Source organism: Ambystoma mexicanum, chromosome 3q, assembly GCF_040938575.1.
Source record: "Ambystoma mexicanum isolate Mex_15411 chromosome 3q, UKY_AmexF1_1, whole genome shotgun sequence".
Classification (NCBI taxonomy): domain Eukaryota; kingdom Metazoa; phylum Chordata; class Amphibia; order Caudata; family Ambystomatidae; genus Ambystoma; species Ambystoma mexicanum.
Window position 1 is genome coordinate 162,574,820 of NC_090926.1, and position 20,141 is coordinate 162,594,960.

A 20,141-nucleotide genomic window follows, 5' to 3' on the forward strand; every position below is an offset into this window, starting at 1 on the left:
ATTATCTGACTGTCCCGCCAGATTCCACTTCACTAAAACATCTACACTCGAGGTCGAGAAAGTCATTCTCTCACTCAAGCCTTCCAACTGCCAAGGCGACCTTTGCCCAGCCCAGATTATAAAAGATGCTGCAAGAGATCTTGCCCCTTTTATCTCCAAACTTATCAATGCCTCCTTCTCATCTGGCACCATTCCCACCAACCTGAAGCAATCATGGGTGCTCCCACTGTTAAAGAAGCAACACCAAGATCCACTTATTCCTACCAATTATCGTCCTATCACGACGGTACCCTTCCTGCTCAAAATACTTGATAAGGTTGCTTATACCCAGAGCCAAAAATATTTGGAACTACATAAACTCTTGGGAGCAAGACAATCAGGATTCCACCCCCTACATGGGACGGAAACCGCCCTCATCGACTTAAAGCCCTCCTTCTACTGCTAGACCTCTCGGCCGCATTTGACCTTGTAGATCATAAGGTCTTATCGGCCACCTGGACTCTGCAACCCACTTCTCCACAGATGGATAGAATCATTCTTGAGTGACAGAACCATGAGGGTCTTCTCCCCCTCAGCAGCGGCTGATCCTATCCCTATCACGTGTGGTGTACCCCAGGTCTCTTGTGTCTCCCCTACATTATACAATATATTCACCAAGCCCCTGTTCGATGAGCTGGACCTTCGGGGTATCACCTACACTAACTATGCAGATGATACTCATATTCTCCTCCCACATTCCGGGGATTACGACAAGGATTTGGCACTGGTGAATATAATGTATCTCATCATCCAGGCATGGATGGTGACCCACGGTCTATGCCTGCATGATGACAAGACCGAGCTTATCATTCTGGGCACCCACCCTGACCTTAAGAAACTAGGCCAGGAGTATTCATCATTCTCCATTGATGGGAACTTCATCAAGGTAGCTAAGGAGGTAAAGACCCTTCACTTCTACCTTGTCGCTACACTCTCCTTTGACAAACAAGTGAAATCAATGTCCTACGCCACTGCCTACACTTGTAAGCTTATTAGGACCGGCAAACCTTTCTTGTCGTTTGGCAACTGCATGAACCTGGCCAGAGCTCTAATACTTTCTAGGCTAGATTATTGCTACGCCCTCTACATCGTCGCCAATAAAGCCATTATTCAGAGGATACAATTCCTCCATCATAACCCCGTAAAAGCTGCACTTGGTGTGAACAGAAGATCACACATCTCAGCGACTAGGCGCCAAACAACTGGCTCTCGACCCATAATAAAATCCTTCTAAAAACTGCATCCCTCACCACAAAGCACTAAACAATGCTGCCCCCAGCTATCTCACGGATAGACTACACAAGAGAACATCCACCAGACGTATGAGACTTGGCAACGCCAATTGCATCACTATACCCCGATTCAGGCTTGCAGAGGCTGGCGGTACTAGCTTTCCACGCGAAAGCAGCCAAATTCTTGAACTCCTTGCCACACCCTCTTAGAGAAGATCAACCTTACTTGAATTTTAGACAGAACTACATTAACTTGCTTAAAGCCATGGATCTTTAGACTTGATTGCTGTACTACTTATACTTAGGTGATGTATCTGTATATTCCCTCAAAGTATTTCTTGACACATGCTTGTTGTATTTATGTATCCTTCCTGTTTACAACCTGTATATACGTGTTATCCTTGCCTATATCCTGTAACTCTGTAACTTAAGCTTTGCACTTTCTTTTTGCTGTGCCCTGATACCTTTGGGTCTGGTGCGCATTAGAAATGAATAAACAAACAAACAAACAAACAAATAAGGGTTGTGAGGTGAGGGGTGGCCCACTTATTTGAGGCAAGGGGTGGGCTACTTTTTTTTGGGTGACCGGGCCTATTTCTTGTCCCAGTCCGACCCTGAATAGAGTGGTTTACCAGGTGTTATGGGCGCTGTGGCTCATTGATAGCGGTGGTGTGCGTGCTTATCAGCTGCAGACTGTGGCACAACTAGCCTAACTCCTGCCTAGTATATTATTAGAATCGCAATGAAGTGCCAGAATCAATGCACTGATATAGGAATAGACGTCTTCAAATCAATTGGTTGCAATGAGAGATTACAACCATGTGGATTAGGTTAGTTGGAAGAAAGGGGAAATTCAAGACAGCTGTGCTGCTGTGTTGATGTGTGCAGAGCGGAAGTACCCAAGCTCTACGGACAGGTCAGTTTGGAAGTGTTGTAGAGGAGGTCCCAAATATGGCCTGCACTCCAGTCACCCATTGTTAAGTACCAAGAACGTTCACACCAAGATATGTGACGTATGAGGAGCAAATAAACCAGCAGAGAGCCGCATTAGGGCTCTGCCCAGTGCCTATCAGAAGAACAATACCTATTGAAGTACCAATAACCAGACAACCATGGACAGTAAAGTATCCATTGAGACAACCCTACCAGCAAATAACACGAAATGAAGGTTGCTTAAACACTGTCCCAGAAGAAACTCAAAAGGCCTTAATTGAAGATGAATGGTGACGATACGAGGGCCCGGACAGACTCACAGATGAAAGAAACGACAATCAAAAGATGATACACAGAGACGAAACGCCATGAATAAGGACATCATGAACCTAGAAGGAGAGACAATGTTGAAATATAAATAAACTTAAACTGTAAAGCAGGATGATGATAGTCAATCAGCTAACGCCTGTACATATGCTTGTAACCGTAAGAAGCTAAGAAAACAGTGTGGCTTGCCATGCTTAGTAGAAGAATAGAGCGGCAAGCACCACCTACATATATGTATATATATATATCTACCTCAACAAAGCACACTATATAAGTGCGAGTCCACTTTACACAAAAGCAGAATTAACTCCAGTTATTTGGGGTCAAACAGGACAGGATTTGTATTCCAACTTAAACGAGAAGAGACGGCTGAATCATAACTCATCAAGAGCAGCTCATGCCTGGGAAGTCGAGGTCAGACCAAGAGAGAGAGGCGAACAGTAGCTTCGCGGAATCGAAACTCAAGAACAGAACAGCCTGCCCCAGGAAGGCTGAGATAAGGAGGCCCAGGCAGGTGGCGAGCCGAATAAGAATTAAATGCGCAAACAGAAGGAAAACTAAGCCGATTCACGGTGTGCTAACACGTGATCAGCCGAGCGAGAAGAGGTACCTACACCTGGCTGTCTCCCAAACAGAAGATACCATAACTTTTTCTGACAAGAAGCTACAGTTTTGAGGCCGACCACAGCCAACTAATTGACACTTAGCCACTAAAATACTGATTGATGGAAGGGAGGCCGGGTGAATCTTGGGGCATCCTGCACCTGGTTGACCATTCTGCGTGCTGCTAATTAAAGTGGAGGATTTATGCATGGGGTTGAAGCCAACCCAATCACGGTGGACCAAATAATCTTGAGGTCCTATAGATAGTAGAACCAATGAACCAATGGGACGTCGTACTTTTAGTGACGTCCACCGTAGTCATTTTGAAGGAAGGGCTTAGATGCCCACCTGATGTTTATCCAATCCTCACACTCCATTACCATATACAGATATAGCACCTATATTTAAGTTTCCTTTTCCAACCAATAGAATTGCATGATAACTTTTGAGTGTTACACGTCAATGATGACGAATTTTGGGTACAACTGTTCCTGTTTGCATGAAGTTGTTGGGAGTTGAAGCGAGACGGGCTATCACATTCCATGTTTCCCCGTTTTTTGTACTTGTCATTAAACGGACTCCCCTTTGCCAAACCATTGAGTTGTCCTTATAGATTGGTGTTGGAGTAAGAAATCCTGCACCCCTTCCACCTCCAGGTGCAGCTATATTGTCTTAAAGTACTGCAGAGCAAACTCTGACTCTATGGGCCGGTCAGGGGTCTCTCAAGTACAATGTCATGTCATGTGACGAGAGCATATACTTATTAGTGTCCAGAGGGGAGCCTTTTGTGCCTGTTGTGCTGTGATGCATTGGCTTGGAACGTGATATGTAAATTGAGTGTAGCTGCCGTGTCACTGGAACATCACTTTTTCAGTCCAGAGTTTCCCATTAACGAAATAATGCGTCCTGGGAGTGTAGTCTTGGTAAGCCCTACTGACTGGATGAGGTGCTTGTGTCTGACACATTGGTAAATGCAAGAGCTCGTCATTGGTGCGCCTTTTCCTCCTTGAAGCCGACTTTCCCTCTGCCTTCCGCGCTCCACCAATACACTGCTCGGGTGTGGGGGGGGGATGAGGGGTACACTTGTTATATTTGGCTTGTTAGTGAGTTACTTTCAGGCAGAGGCGGGGATCGGCAGTGCTGAAGGCGTCAGAGATTCAGTAAACCTGGTCTGTCCCCTTCAGTAATGAAAACTTCAAAGTCCCCCTGGCAAGCCTGCCCACAACGCCATGCCATGTGGGATGCCGAATGCCTCATTAGCTTGGCACAGGCTGACAGTCCCTTCTGTACATTAAGGATGTTTGACCCCGTTAATAAAAGGTGCGCTGGGATCTCCCTGTGCACTTGCCCTCTTTGTGTGATGGGCTCTAATTGCACTGACTGCTGTTGCTGCCTGCATTAACTGCTGTCTGTGTTAAACATATTGTGAGGGAAGTTATAATTGCTTCCTGCTCTGTGCCTGCTGTGCGCCTCTATATCTGTAAGGGACATTAGATCGGCTTTTTGTGCTTCACCTGCTCTGCGTGTCTGGTTTGCACTGCTGCTTTCTGTGCTGCGCTTGCTGTGTGTGTCTGATGGAAACCTGTGCTGCTGCTTTCTGTGCTGCACCTGCTGTGTGTGTCTGATGGAAACCTGTGCTGCTGCTTTCTGTGCTGCACCTGCTGTGTGTGTCTGATGGAAACCTGTGCTGCTGCTTTCTGTGCTGCACCTGCTGTGTGTGTCTGATGGAAACGTGTGGTGCTGCTTCCCGTGCTGCATTTTCTCTGTGTGTTGTATGGTAGCTTGTGCTGCTGCTTCCTGTGCTGCACCTTCTATGTGTTTGATGGAAGCTCGCACTGCTGCCTGGGCTGCACTAGGCCTGTTTTTTTGTCATGGAAGTTACCAGTGCTTGTGTTTGTGGAAGCTTGAATTACTGCTTCCTGTATTGCACCTGCTGTCTGAGCAAGTCCTACGATGCTTCTGCCTTAGCTACACCTCTGCTGTCTACAGTTGAGGGAATGTAGCATTGCTTCACGTGGTGCACCCGCTGTGCCTGTGTGTGAAGGGACTTGGCACTGCGTTCTGTGCACTGCCTGGTGGAAACTTGTGCTGATGCTGCCTGTGCTCCACCTGCTCTTTGTGTGTGAGGGAGGCTGGGACTTCTTCACGTGTCCCACCTGCTCTGTGTGTCTCCTGCTGCCTCTAATGCACTTGATGTGCGAGGAAACCCTGCATTCCTGCTGCCTGTGCTACAGGTACTCTGCTTGTGAGAGAAGGTAACACCACTTACTGTGCGTCTGATGGAACCTTGCACTGCTGCTGCCTGTACTTGGGGGGAGGTGTGTGTGTGTGTGTTTGTCTGATGGAGGATTGCACTGCTGCTGCCTGTACTTGGGGGAAGGTGTGTGTGTTTGTCTGATGGAGGATTGCACTGCTGCTGCTTGTACTTGGGGGGAGGTGTGTGTGTGTGTGTGTTTGTCTGATGGAGGATTGCATTGCTGCTGCCTGTACTTGGGGGAAGGTGTGTGTGTGTGTGTGTGTGTGTTTGTCTGATGGAGGATTGCACTGCTGCTGCCTTTGTTGCATCTGCTTTGTGGGGAAAGCCTGTACTGCTGGATACTCTCTACATGCAAAGGGAGTTAGCATTGCTTCCTGTGCTGTGTCCGCCCTGTGATTCTGGTGCAAGCTTGCACTGCTGCTGCCTGTACTTGGGGGGGAGGTGTGTGTGTGTGTGTGTGTGTGTTTGTCTGATGGAGGATTGCACTGCTGCTGCCTTTACTGCACCGTGTGTGTGATAGAATTGTGCCCTGCTTCCTGTGCTCCACAGGCTCTGTGTGTCTGATGCAAGCGTGCACTGCTGCTGCCTGTACCACACTTGCTGTGTGTGTGTGAGAGGGAAGTTAGCCCTGCTTCCTGCGCTTCACCGGCTGTGTTTGTCTGATAGGGGATTGCACTGCTGCTGCCTTTGCTGCACCTAGTGTGTTTGTGTGTGTGAGAGAGAGAGCGCGCATTCTGCCCTTCTTCCTGTACTTCACCCGCTGTGCTTGATGGAGGATTGCACTGCTGCTGCCTTTACAGCACCCCGTGTGCGTGTTTGTGCGAGACGTGTCTGTGAATGGGTGGGCGTGCTAAACAGGGAGGGCGAAGTTAGTACTGTTGCCCGTGCTGCCTCTGCTCTTCTGTGTGTATGTCGGCGTGAAAGGCAGGTTACCACAGCTGCTGCTTGTGCTCTGCCTTTCGTATGTGCCACGAAACGTGGGCGTGAAACGTGGGAGCGCCTGGTCTAAGAAACATTCCAAAAGTAGGCGCCAATAAGACACAAACCTCCGTAAGTAACGCAATGCTTAAAGCTTGGCTTCCAGCAGCGCTTTAAGGAAGATTAGAAATCGATGGGCCGCACAACTTGGACGCGATTTCAAAAGGCGTGCTAAATACAATTAGCCAGCAGTTAAAAGATCGACTAAATTAGAAATATATAAAAATATATTTAATCTCTCAATCCTTTTGAAGCAAGTCTATGATGGCGCAGCTGGTTGCATTACAAGAGTCTCTCTCTGGAGCAATCAGCATATCCCCCCGAGGTCCTTGGATAATCATCTCTGCTTCAGCAAACAGGGAGTCTCTCCTTTTAAAGTTGCTATTGGCTGGCTAGCTGGGGCCGTGTGCTCACTATCGGATGCACCAATGGCTATCCGTCCTCTCGGCAATATTGATCTCGTCCCTTTGCAGGGGTTGGACAATTGACTTAGATACTATCGGTGTTCATTGCGGAGGACTTTATAATAAAATCATTGATTATGCTTTACGTTTGATTTACTCTAAGCATGTGATAGTTATCGCACATTAACACTGTCAGACACTGCACTGCAATAGTTATCACACAATTTGATCTGTTGCACTTATCTGCTATTATTGACTTGACTACATTCTTGCACTTACCTGTTCACTTGGACAAGGCAGCCTCTGTGCGGCTCTATCCTTCTCCCCTCCCCTTGCAGTTAAATATTCTGGACTTTTCTGTAGTCTTCTAAGGTTCATACCTCACCCCACAGTTCGCCCTCTGCTTACCTTTTCCCCCTTTTCGCTTGAGGTGACAGAATGCACTTATGTTTCTGCTTCCACCGTATAAAATAACAATACAAATGCATACTTGTGTGTTCATTGTATTGTCAGTCTAATAGGAAAACTTACATTGTAAAAACCACAGTGTTGTCTGTATCATATTTTCCTTTTTAGAGAATTATTACAAAACAAATAATCTGACTACAAATTTCTAAAACTTATTATGTGTTTTTAAACAAGAGTGATAGTGACATCTCCTGATGTATTGTCACTGGTGTGTTTTCATTGACTTTTAGCGCAGGGAAATCAGGTCTAGAGAGCCCTTGCAAAGCCAAGGCTCGAGGGCAATTTTGGGACTCTGCTAGCCCAAACTGAGCCCCAGCTAGCCCATACCCACTGAAAGATCTGACCACTAATTCTGGAGCCTCAGTCGTATTTTTATAGTCCTTGAAGGCCACCTCCAACTCTCTCAGAGTCAGTCTCTTCTCCAAGCAACGAGTTGGTGGTAGGTCTCTTTCTTCGGCTGGGGCCTCCCTCTGGAACACCCTCCCTGCCTCTCTGAAATTTGAGGAGAACCGTCTCCTGTTCCGGAAACACCTCAAGACCTTCCTCTTTGCTTCTGGCCTCTCTCTTCCTCTCCCCTGCTGATTTCCTGTCTGATACTGCACTGGTCACCTGGCTACCCTCTGTTTTCTGGCCTAGGTCCCTGTCTGGCCAGTTGCACACCTGCACTGCCTCCCAGCAACCCTTGCACTTGAGTCTGTATCTGCAACCCCACAGTCCCCCTTTTTGGACACCTGCTGTCTGCACTTACCCTTGCACCTGCCGCCTGCAGGGCACACGTTTTGTTATTGTTTTGATCCCATGTACAGCACTGCCCCTTTCCCCCGGCACTTTGACCTTCCCCCCCGCCCCGGGACTTGCACAATCTCAATGTCACTTGGCCTAGTAAGGTCATTGTGTCTGTTCTTCCTCTGTTCCCCCTTCCTTGCCTAGTTGCGCCTTGAAACACTTGTGTATAGGCGCAATACAAATGCCATATCATATCATGCCACCTTCCCTCCATTCCGCTGCCAGAGTCAGAATTTTAGAAATCCACAAGGCTGGGATATTCCGCCTGCCTTTATTTTCAGTCATGTAAGTCATTTATTATCAAAATGTTAGCATGGAAGCATTTTGACTTCCCAAAACATGGATGACTTCCATATGTTTAGGCGGTTGTAGGTCAAAGGATCGACAACCAAAGGGTCGAATGGCCAAAGGATCGACACCAAAGGACCGAAAACCAAAGGATCGATTTTTTTATTTTAATTTTGTTACTTTTTTTTTTTTTAGGGGGGGGTCCCCCCAACCCCTGTTTTTTTGCTAAAAACCTTTTTTTACCTATACGAAAACCTAAAAAAAATATATAATTAAAAAATTAATTTGATCCTTTGTCCTGTCGACCCTTTGGTGTCGATCCTTTGTCCTGTCGACCCTTTTTTTCGATCCTTTGACTAGACACCAGTTTAGGCCTGTAATTTAATGACTTTTTCTTCGAAAAAATTAACCGAGGCACTGCTGCCACTGCTAACCTGCAGCCGGGCTAATAAAGGGGCTAGTGGCGAGCACTGGAGATTGGAGCCCGGGATTACTGCATAGGTTTTGTACTGTGACTGAAGCCTCGTTTAACATTTGTTACTATGCTGTACATTCCAACCTTTAGTGGCCCCAGAAGCAATGCAGCAGCATGTGTTCTCCCTCTTTATCTTTACCTAAGTAAAGATTGTTCTGTTTGTATATTTTAGTAAAAAGTAGGTTACTTTAGAAATGGTTGTTCAATGCAAGTATACGTTTTAAGAGAAAACATAATACATCGTATGCCATAGACCGGGAGACACGACGTATGACATGACGACCAACTGGCCCCATGCCATGTGTGATACCTTTTTTTAATCTATCCAGAGGTATGTTTCTTTTTAGCCAATCGCACTTGGCATTCTGGGACCCATAGTTTTACTCTTCTTATTAAATGTGGGCCCAAAAATCCCAAAGTGCTGTGGGTTAAAAGACCACCATTGGTTTCAGGTATCACACGGCACAGGAGAAGAGAGGTGCCTGCACACATGGTGTGCTTATTGTATTGGTGCAGTACCGATGCACCACCACCTGCTGCCTTCCAGCCACTCATTTTCAGTTACAGACAGCTGTCTGCTTATACACTGGATGAGATGCAGGAAGTGGGGGCTTATGTGTAACACTGTGCCGCCCGCCATACAGAACCAAACAATACACATCAAAAAGGATGTATCTGTTATTTACAGACCGGTGGAAGCCGAACTACAGCCATTCGTCCTTAAGAAAACAGGTGAACAGACAATACCAACCTCTAACCAATCAGCTACAGAGAGAAGGGGCACTGAAATCCAAGATGGCAGCCTCAGGCTTTTCTTTTTGTATCTCCCCTGCCTAGAATATGACACCCAAGGTCAACAACAGAGAATGCTGGGGAATGAGGAGGAGCCACAGACGTGTAGACCAATGCGTTCAGTGACTAATGGTCATGTGACACCCCACGGATGGGAAGGGGAAAAAAGCGGGAAAAAAGCGAGGGGAGAAGCTAGGAGACCTACAAAGGTGAATATGCTGAAGACTGGAGGAGGGATTGCCCCGAGAGTGCAGTGAGCAGGAGAATCTGAGAGTTTTTGGTTGTGCTGGACCTAAGCGGTGGACCGTAACAGAGAATTCATGTTGTTGAGGGCGTTCTAAGGCCTGCATGCACCAGTGGAAAGTCAGCAGATAATCCGGGAGATGGCATCAACCAAGAAATAAGGGGACACTTGAAATGCCACCACAAGATCTGGGACAGATCCAGCAAGAGCTTGAGAGATGCAACTCTAATCAGGAGAAAAGAATGGGGTGCGGTGAGAAGGCCATGACGCTAACAACACTGCCAATCTATGAACAACCCCTAGAAAGAATTAGAGGAAGAACAAGGACAAGGCCACGTGCAAGTGCAGCAGCAGGTACAAGACGTACGAGTAGACGAGTTTGGCCTCATACTGCATGGTGGGAAAAATATATTTAACATACCAAAGCATCCCATAGAGCAGTGGTCTTCACACTGTGTGGCTGCCTATCCCAGGGAAGCCTGAAGGATGTTCAGAGGGTGTGAGGGCGAGGCTCTTTAAATCGGGATTACAATGAGTACTTTCAATAGAAAATAAAAGCATCTAACGTTGTGGGAGGGGGGCAGGAACACTATTTTTACTCAAGGGGGGTGCACTATACAAATATTTGAAATCCACTGCCAGAGAGACTGTGAGAGTAGGACACCTCAGAAATGGAATTCTAGCAATTGCAGTCCAAGTACCACAACATGGCGGCTTATAAAGGCTGCTGGTGAATGAAAACACTAAATTCTGAGTCTAATAATCCAATTACCAAAGTGTCTAGTAAAGGCTATGAGAGAAGGAGTGATCAGCCACTGAATTTTGTGAACTGTAATCAGAGTTCCAAAGTGCCTAGTAAAAACTGTGAGAGAAGGTGAGTTCAGACACGCGGCCTCATTATGAGGTTGGAGGTAAGTACCTGTCCTTACCGGCATGGAGCAAATACCATGTCCGTGTAGTAAAGAGCCTGCAGCAATTCGAATTAGTGGGCACAAGCTTTGCGCCATGTCGGTAAGGACATTACCGGCATGCCGCTAAAGTCCAAAAAATGGACCTTAGCGGCATAATGGAAAGTGCTGACAGCACTACCGGCATCAATGGATACAGCATTAGCAGTAACCGCTAATAGCGGTGACCGTAAATAGGCGGAACCGGAAGTAGCCTCATTGCACAGGAACGGGAAAGAGCCCGGCAGCAATCTTTAAAAACAGAATCCATTGCCCTCCTCAGCACCCATGACCTGCATCAGCACAAAAGCAGCCCCAACTTCACCTAACATTCCATCACCATGCTCAAGGCCCTGAAGAAAGGTGCTGCATGCCAGCGCAAGGTCCGTTTCTCGGTGAAGGAGCTAAACATGCTCACGGACACCCTTGCCGAAAATGCAGAGGTCGTGTTTGTGCCAGATATGTGGCGAGCTGTCCAGATGAGAAAGAAGGAGATCTGCGAGGAGGTGGCACGCAAAGTCAGTGCGGTCGGTACCACCCCCCGTACCGTAAAGGATGTGCGCAAGCGCTGGGATGACCTGCGCCTATGCGTCAGTAGCATTCTTGCAGCCAATCATAGCCAGGGCATGGGAACAGGTGGCGGAGGAGGCTCACCGATCAAGCTGACTCACTGGGAGGAGACATGTGCCAGCACAATTGGCATGGAGACAATTGAGGGAATGGGGGAAATGGAGCGTGGAGCGCCGTCATCAGCTGATGGAGGTGAGTGTCCACACAAACCACTGTAATGTAAAGCATGATGATGTCCCCCAAATGTGGCAGTGAAATGAGCCAATGCATGGTCCATCACACACACATGTACACAACCCCGCCTATAGGTTGTCCACAGCACCATCACATCCACCTGCATGCAGCACCTCATACATGTGTCACCCAGACGTATGCCTGCATGACCCACCCATATGGCAAGCAACCTGTATGTCACAACTGCAAGTCCAAATAGCCTCAAATGTAGAGAACTGCTACAATACCAATATATGCATGATACACGTAGAACCATCACTGATGCTGTCCCTCTCTTGGTCCCCCACAAGCCCACAATCTGACAGCGAGGACCAGGAATCCGTGGTGCAGGCCACAACACCCATGAAGAATGCCAGGGGCATGGAAGGAGTCAACAGGCCTGCCACATCAAGGGGCACAGGCAAACCTGGACTGCCACAGAAGCCCAAAGCAGCTCAGGATGCAACAGAACCGAGGCCTGAAAGAGGCACTGACACCGCGATAGCACCCACACCAGCCGCTACCACCACACAGGAGCCAGTGGCTGATGGCTCACTGTCCACTGCCAGCAGTTCGGTTGGAGAAGCTGCTGCCACGGCACCCCTGTCAGATGAAGAGGGACACTGCCAAACACCCGTAAGACATGGCACACCGAGCCCGCAGCTGTCACCCCACCTCACCCCACACCCCACATCCAATGCCAGCAGCCATGAGCTGTCTGGAGGCGAGTCATTGCCAGGGAGATGGAGACCCAGGGAGAGCACACCTGATGGGGGACCCATGATGCACGCTGCGTCAACATCCACAGGTGTCAGGGACAGAGACCAGGGAATCAGCCTCATCCAACAGCGCCAGGAGGAGCTCACTGCGCTGGTCGGCCAGCATGTGAGCGAAGGTGCCCTGGCAAGGGAGGAGTACTGTGAATACGCTACGGCCATTAAAGTCGCAATAGAAGCGAGTACCACACGCATCTGTGATGAGTTGGCTGCTGTGAGGTAGGTCCTCAGCAGCATCGCAGATGCCATGGGGAGCCATCAACCAGCACAGGGACTGGAGCAACCAGGAACCTCCTCCTCTGCCAGCTCCAGGCAGACCAGCCACCTGTGCAGGTCCGTGTGGACCTTGCGGCTGTCAGACATGCAGCCACCTGATGCTGGAAGAGGACATGGGAAGTAGGGGCAGCCTGATAACGGGAACTCTTGTGGACTAATGCTGCACTGAAGTGCACACCATGTGTGAAGTTGTGGGGGTGGGGGAGAGGGTGTTTGGGGGAGTTATGGGAGGAGGGGGAGAGGGTGTTTGGGGGAGTTGTAGTGGGATGGGGAGTTGGAAAGGGTGTGTGGGGTAGAGGGTTTATGCACTTTCTATACACTTTATGGTTAATACACCCGTTGTGTCGAGGAAAATCACATGACTGGACATTGGTTATTGTGTATGTGTGCTTTATTGGTGAACAGTGCACAGTGTCCATGTTCCCCCCCCCCACACCCAGTGCCCCGAGTCCCACCTCCATGTCACCCTCTGCATCCATGTGTATTAGAAATATTGGTCTATCACATTCTGGCGCACAGCACGTCCCTCCTGTGCATCGCCACCTGCCTGACGTGCAACCCCATCTTCTTCCTCCTCCTCAGCCTCACCTGGCGGTTGCAGTTCAATGTCAGGGGGCAGAGGCACGTTCCGTCGGATGCACATGTTGTGCAGCATGACACATGCCATGATGATCTTGGCCACCTTCTCATGCCCGTACAGGAGTGCCCCACTCGACCAGCTGAGGCAGCGAAACCGTGCCTTCAACAGGCCAAAGGTCTGCTCGATCACCACACGGGTATGGGTATGTGCACAATTGTAGTCCTCTTCATGCCTGTTCTGCGGGTTCCGGACAGGGGTAATGAGCCACCTCTTCAAGGGATAGCCAGCATCACCTGCATGGGTGCAAAATTGGGTATGTGTAAGTGATTTCATGAAATTGAACCTGTACCTATCACTCACAAGCCTGCAGTTATTTGTTGCTCACATCCACATATCCCTGCATGAATGGAGATGTTCAAAGTAACCCCAATGTGTGAAGTCACATGGTCCACGGGTCTGGGTTGCATCGTCTAGTTGATGCAGGGTGTCCTATTCCTTGCTAGTGTTCATGCACTTCGGTTGCCTACGGCAGTTGTTGCCATGATCTATGTGATGTGTAGTTAATCATATGCATTGATCCTGTCACTGTTGCCACCAGACTCTTAATGATCTGCCATTCCATGCTTGATGTTCTCATGCTGGCATGCTGCACTTCTGTGGTGGTGTGCCAGTGACAATCTGTGTATTGCCTTCGTGCTATTCCTTTGTGCGCACTCATGGACGCATGTCCGGTGTGATGCTGTTCAGCGGTCATTTTCATTGGGCATACTGACAGCATGTTGCTGCATTGTGTTGCAGAGGGTATGGTCTGATGATGTACAGTGCACATGATGGATATGGTATGGTTGCAGTACTGGCATGTTGTCATTTTTGTGCAGTTTACTTCTTGCATATTGGTTTCAGGTGTCAAGTTCAGTCTGGGATGCTTTGGGGCACAGTGTATGCAGTATGGGCATTGTCCATTCGCTCAACTAATATCACCCCGGTGAAGTATTCATCCCCCCCAATCTCACCCAGGTGAAGTATACATCTCTCCCCCCCCAATCTCACCCAGGTGAAGTATGCATCTCCCCCCCAATCCCACCAAGGTTAAGTATGCATCTCTCCCCCCCATTCTCACCCAGGTGAAGTATGCATCTCCCCTCCCATCACACTGTCATGTGCTTGCCATGCAACTCACCAAGTAGCATGGCACGTCATCCGGCATATTGCTCCATGTAGCGTGGTATCGTGGAGTCCCGCAGGACCATTGAATCATGGGTTGATCCGGGAAATCGGGCACAACAATGTGTGATGATCTTGGTTGAGTCACATACCATTTGCATGTTGATGGAGTGTTATAGCTTACGGTTGCGGTACACTACCTCCATGGCATGTGGGTCCACCAATTCCACATGGGTGCAGTTGAGGGCACCGATGCAATTTGGCATGCCTGCCAGCGCATGGAAGCCAATTTTGGTGTTGGAGATTTCCTGTGCAGTCCGTGGTAGGGATATGTGTCCGCATATGTGCTTCAGGAGGGCATTGAGCACTTGGTTCAGCATGCGTGAAAATAATTGTTGTGATATGCCATGCATCTGACCCACTGTGTGCTGGTAGGTGCCTGTGGCCAGGAAGTGGAGCACAGACACCACCTTCAGTAGAGGGGGGATGGCGGTACAGATGTCAATGAGGCTGGCGATGTCGTGGTGTATCATGTCATTGATGGTGGTGATGGTGTCCCCGTCCAGACGGTAAAGGGTGTGGATCTGCTCAGGGGTTAGGTTGAATGGACTGGCTCTGATGCAAGGGATTGGGGGCTGCCTGCTTGGTACGACTGGCTGCACTGGTGGGGAATGCTGGGCCTGTCTCACCCTCCTTCTCCTCCTGTGCCTCCTCTGTGCTGCGTGTTGTTGCTGTTGTTGCTGGTGTAGCAATGCAAGCATGTCCTCCAGCCCCAGTGTTGCTACTAGTAGTGGAATCATTTTGGTGTGGGAAGGGGTGTGATGTGCTCCTTTTGTGCCGGCCCAGACTCCATTGCCTCCACCTGTGCTGATTGTGTGCACCTTTGGCAGTTGGGAACACAGCACATGGCAATTTACGGGTGGTTCGTGATGCCGGTATTGCCGGCATGCCAGTATCCACTATTTGTGCCTTCTCGTGACCGCGCCCATGCAGCTATTAGAGGCACCGTTATTAGCAGTACCTCTAATACCGTGTTCTCAGGTCGGAATAGCCCGGAGCAGTATGCGAAGCCGGTAATCCTTTATCGGCATCGTTTTTCCCTTACCTCCAACCTCGTAATGACCCCCAATGAGTCCTGGGAATTGTAGTCTGACTAACAAAGTATCTAATGAGGAGGAATGTATGCCAGAGATTATTTTATTCTGCTATGTGCTCAACCATCACTTTGTCACTGCCTCAAAATGGGGCAGAGCATTAAATGGAGGCGATAAATCCTTAGGCGGCACTAGTCCAACAACACCGCCAATTCTGTAACCTCAGGCAGACTATGCAGCAACCACGAGAGAACCAGAAGAGAACGCCGATGCTCTGAAACCCAGCCCCAGGAAGAACCAGTGAAGTGCCGTCACATGCAAGAAGATTACAGGAGGCATGGGAAGTCTGGTATGGATATGTGGGCCACAGAGAAGTGCATCTGGAGTCATCCTCCTTGCCCTAATTAATAGTCATCAGAAAGAGTACACCATTGAAAAAGGCATCGAGAGTGATCTCCCTCATACCAGTACTCATAGAAAACAGTAAAAAATTGATCAGTACATCAGTAATAATCTCCCTCTTCCTAGTACTCACCAGAAAGAGTACATCACTGATAAGTGCATTGGGAGTAATCTCCCTAACACCAGTATTCACAGTATCCAGTACACTGCTGAGAAGTGCATCATGAGTAATCTCCCTCGTCCTAGTAGTTATGAAAAGGAGAAGAGCACAGAGAAGTGCATTAGGATGAGTCCTTCAACAGAGTGAAGATAAAGGGAGGGAGAACAAAATAAAGCAAGAAGCTATCAGACATGACCTTATCTGTCGTAGTGATAATCCAAGAGGATATATAAACTATGAGATAAGGCCAGCTAAAGAAATAGAGGGCTTAGGGATACCAGACCATCATCAGGAGAGCAACTCACGTTTCTATTCTGTCTGGTAGAAGCTGGAGACATTGATTGAAAGTTGCTCAGTGGTCGAAGTGGGCGGGTACGGTTGTGAGCAGTGCTCCTCTATTTTATTTATTATGTTTTACAGTTTCTATCATCTTATTTTAAAATAAACCGTTCCGGATTGGTTTTATTTAAAAATAAAAGTGTAGGAAGAAACTTGCACTTTCAGTTCACTGCACTGAATGTTCCCACCAGGTTCATGTGTTCGGGGGTTTGAATTGTGCATGACAGGGGGCATGGTCATGGGGTTTGTTGGGTATGGGGGCAGGCCAGTGTGGAATATGGTTCCATTACTTTTTTTCGTACACTTCGACCACTGTAGTTGCTACTGAAGTGTTGGAAATACAGTGAAGAACCGAGGGCCAGGAGAAGGGAGTCATTCTCCTGGTCCCTTTTTGTTGTGGAACATTACCAGATCATTTCTATTGGACGACTGCAGAAGGAAAATTAGGAGAAGGGAGTCATTCTCCTGGTTGAAGAACTTACAAACTTTAATTTAGCTATCAGCCTGAGTATTTCTGTTTGGGATAGTTTAGTGGCTACTGACAGAGGACGATGAGAACATTTTTACTTTGATGGACATCGTGATAGATCAGAGTTTTCTTAGGCTGAGGCAGGGCTATCCCCTCCTAGAAATTGGGACAGTCCATTTTTGGGGTATTAATAAAAGTCTTTAGCCCAAATCATGAACCCTCTTTGTCAGTCTCCTTCTTGTGCACACTCACAATAAGCAATGACATTCTGGTTTACGTGAAGTCTGAAACCGAACACCTGGAACATCTAGAGAAGATCCTGGAGAGATTGCAATCATTGGGGCTAACCCTAGTAGTGAAAAAAGTAAATTCCTCCTGCAGAATCTTTCTTTTTTTAGATGCATATTCCAAAAAGAAGGCATTTCTGCAGACCCGCTGTATGTGCATTACATTCAAAATGCAAGAGCGCTGATGAATGTGTCGGAAGTGAGGAGTTTCGTTGACTTGGTCAAATACTTATTGTTGTGGTATTTACCGAGTGAGGACCTAGCTTCGAGAAGCAACGGGGTGCTTTAGAGAGTGTTAAGAAAGATTTCCCTTCGGTGCAATTTTCCCTCCATTTATGGACCCCCCAAACTTTTTGCTTTTGTTTGGCTAACCTAACCTGACTTTTTTCAGTGGAGCCCAGCCTTCAGCTGCAACCCTCTGGGCTTTTGCTCTTCTGTTATGGGGAAACTGACACATCCTTCAGACTGTCAGTACCGGGAAACTTTGTTTCCCTTAGTCTTTGACCACGTTGCCATTTCTTGGTAACTTTTTATATATGTGCCAAGTACCTTGGAGTACCGCGCATAGGGGTCCTTTTGTTTTATGGTGCTGGACACCCTCTAAGGATTTGCTGGTGATTTGTACAAGTGTGCCGAGGACAAACTGGTGGCAGCAGTTTACATTTAAAGTATTTTTACTTATTTCCAATTAACCATATCGCATTTACGGTGTTTGGCTCAAGACTGTGGTCAGTGCCAAAAATGGCAGTGTCACAAAGTCTTTTGATCTGTCCTTTGGCCATTTTATCCCTTTGCCTTCCCCCAGTTCGATCAGACCAAGGAATTCCTTATTTGGGCATACAGTCTCCCGCAAAAAATGCAACTTTCACGGGCTCCTGCATGTCACGTGTGCCAGTGCCCAGTAAGAGGATTGGGATGGTCTACTCTCAATTGACACTACTGGTGCCAGTATGTCTGGTATGCCTGAATGACTGGGACAACCGTGGATCGTGATTGGTCCACATTTAGAGTGCATGCAACAGAACAGATCTTTGATTAGTTATCCCAGATTTTAGCAAAAAACAAATCTTGGATAAGAGAAGGGACTCTGCATCCATTCCAGGATGATTGCCTGAAGTTCACACCGAACTACAGAAGGAGGCAAGTATCCTGAAACGCTAAAGCAGACCCTTGGCACCGCCAGACATGTGCTGCAAAGTTTGGCACCCTGAACCCGCTGTTGCCCGTTGGACTCCTATTTTTGCATCGATCACTGAAGGCCTGCAATGGCGCTTTGACCCTTTGGAGTAGTGGGACCAACTACACGCGGCGCTTCCTGATTACCCTCCCAATGAGCCTCATTTGAAGTGTTCCTGGACTGTCCAGCAAATTGATCAGCTCAAACCTGGGGTATCGCATATGAGCGCCACCATCCCGAGTTGACACTCGAGACTTAAGGAATCGCCATCTTGTGGTCCTGGGCTCTCTCCTGCCAAATCCCGTAGTTCTAGGTCCTCTGGGTCGCACTTTAAGAGAGTGCGCCATGCCACGAGCATTTGCGGGTCCTGTGTCGCCCTGCTGTGGTGACGGTCATTGTACCTGAGGGCCCCCTTGTGTCCTGAGACATGCTGCACTGGACCTGTCCTCTTTTCTTCACTGAGAGCTGCGAAAAGGCTACTGTCCCAGCACAGATGATCGTCCTGTCCCGCAGCCGCTGAGAGCCGGAGCGACATACAACTGCAGGGGTTGAACCTAAAATTGACCATGCATAGGCTGTCAAAGTTTGGCCCAGACAATATTGAGGGCCGGTGAGTACTTGTATCACTTACCGTAGCCCCCTGGCATAGCCATTGTTCCCTAAAAAGATACTCACATTAGCTGGGCTAGATTGCGCTCCCTAGCTATTCCCGAAACTCTAAATTCTGCCTGCAAGGGTAGACACTCCTCGAATAGTAGGACACTGTTCTTCATCACCTCAAGCCCCTTCCTGAACTGCTACAGCTCCATGAAGAGGACCCTATTTCTCTCATTACGCACAACCCCACGTTTTCAAACCACTACTGTACTTTTGAGCATAAGGCTCCCCACTTCGCATAAGTTAGGGATCGATTCTGAAGAACTGCCTAATGCTATATTTGTGTTAACCTACCCTTCTGTTGCAGGTTGTGACTTTGTTTTCCCCTTTACCACATCAGGCGAAACTTAATTGTATATATGTTAAATTGTGAAAGGCGTGTGTGGAACTGTTTTATATTACTGTGATTTATTTGTGTTTAATTATTAAGGCCTATAATAAATGTATATGTATATTTTATATACACTTGTCTAAGCATATTCTCTCGAGTTTTACTGTGTGTGCTCATTGTGGGCTTCTGAAACACTATCACCCCACTTGAGGCTTAGTCTTGACCGCCTGCCAAGCTACCGTGATTGGTCTGGTTTGTCCAGAAGGTTCCCTTGTTCCACTAAATTAGGGTGGCCTCCTAAACTTCTGCCCACCTGGTAGAGTTTAGAAATTGTAGAGGAGCAGCTGAATGCCTTTACAGGAAGTCTCGCCCCTATTCTGCCTATATGATGGAAACCGCAGATTGCAACATATGCAACGCCAGTAATGGTACCTATACCACAAAGAATCTTTGAGCTGAGGTATCCACTAAGAAAACCCTGTGTGAAGTACCCCCGAAAGACTGATGGTCTCCTGAGAGAAGCGCTTTAAGAAGTGTGAAGATGTGGAAAGAAGAAGCTGATGAAGACACAGAAGATGAGAGTGACACATGGGAAGGATGACCAGATAAGACAATGCATAGGTGATATAGACTCGAAGTAAAGAATCAAGAAGACTTTCATGTGCGGTATGAAGAGTGCATGTGTGAAGAGCACTGCAGAAAACACAAGTCATTTTACAATTGGACAGATGCTGCAACACAAGTAGACCAAGTATTCATAAGGCTGGCTATACGTAGTATAAAGACTACAGGCGGTGATGCCAATATATATGAGTTCTGGACATTGGATGATGCATTTTAGTAAATGAGTCTCCATGAAGGAAGGCGGTTTGG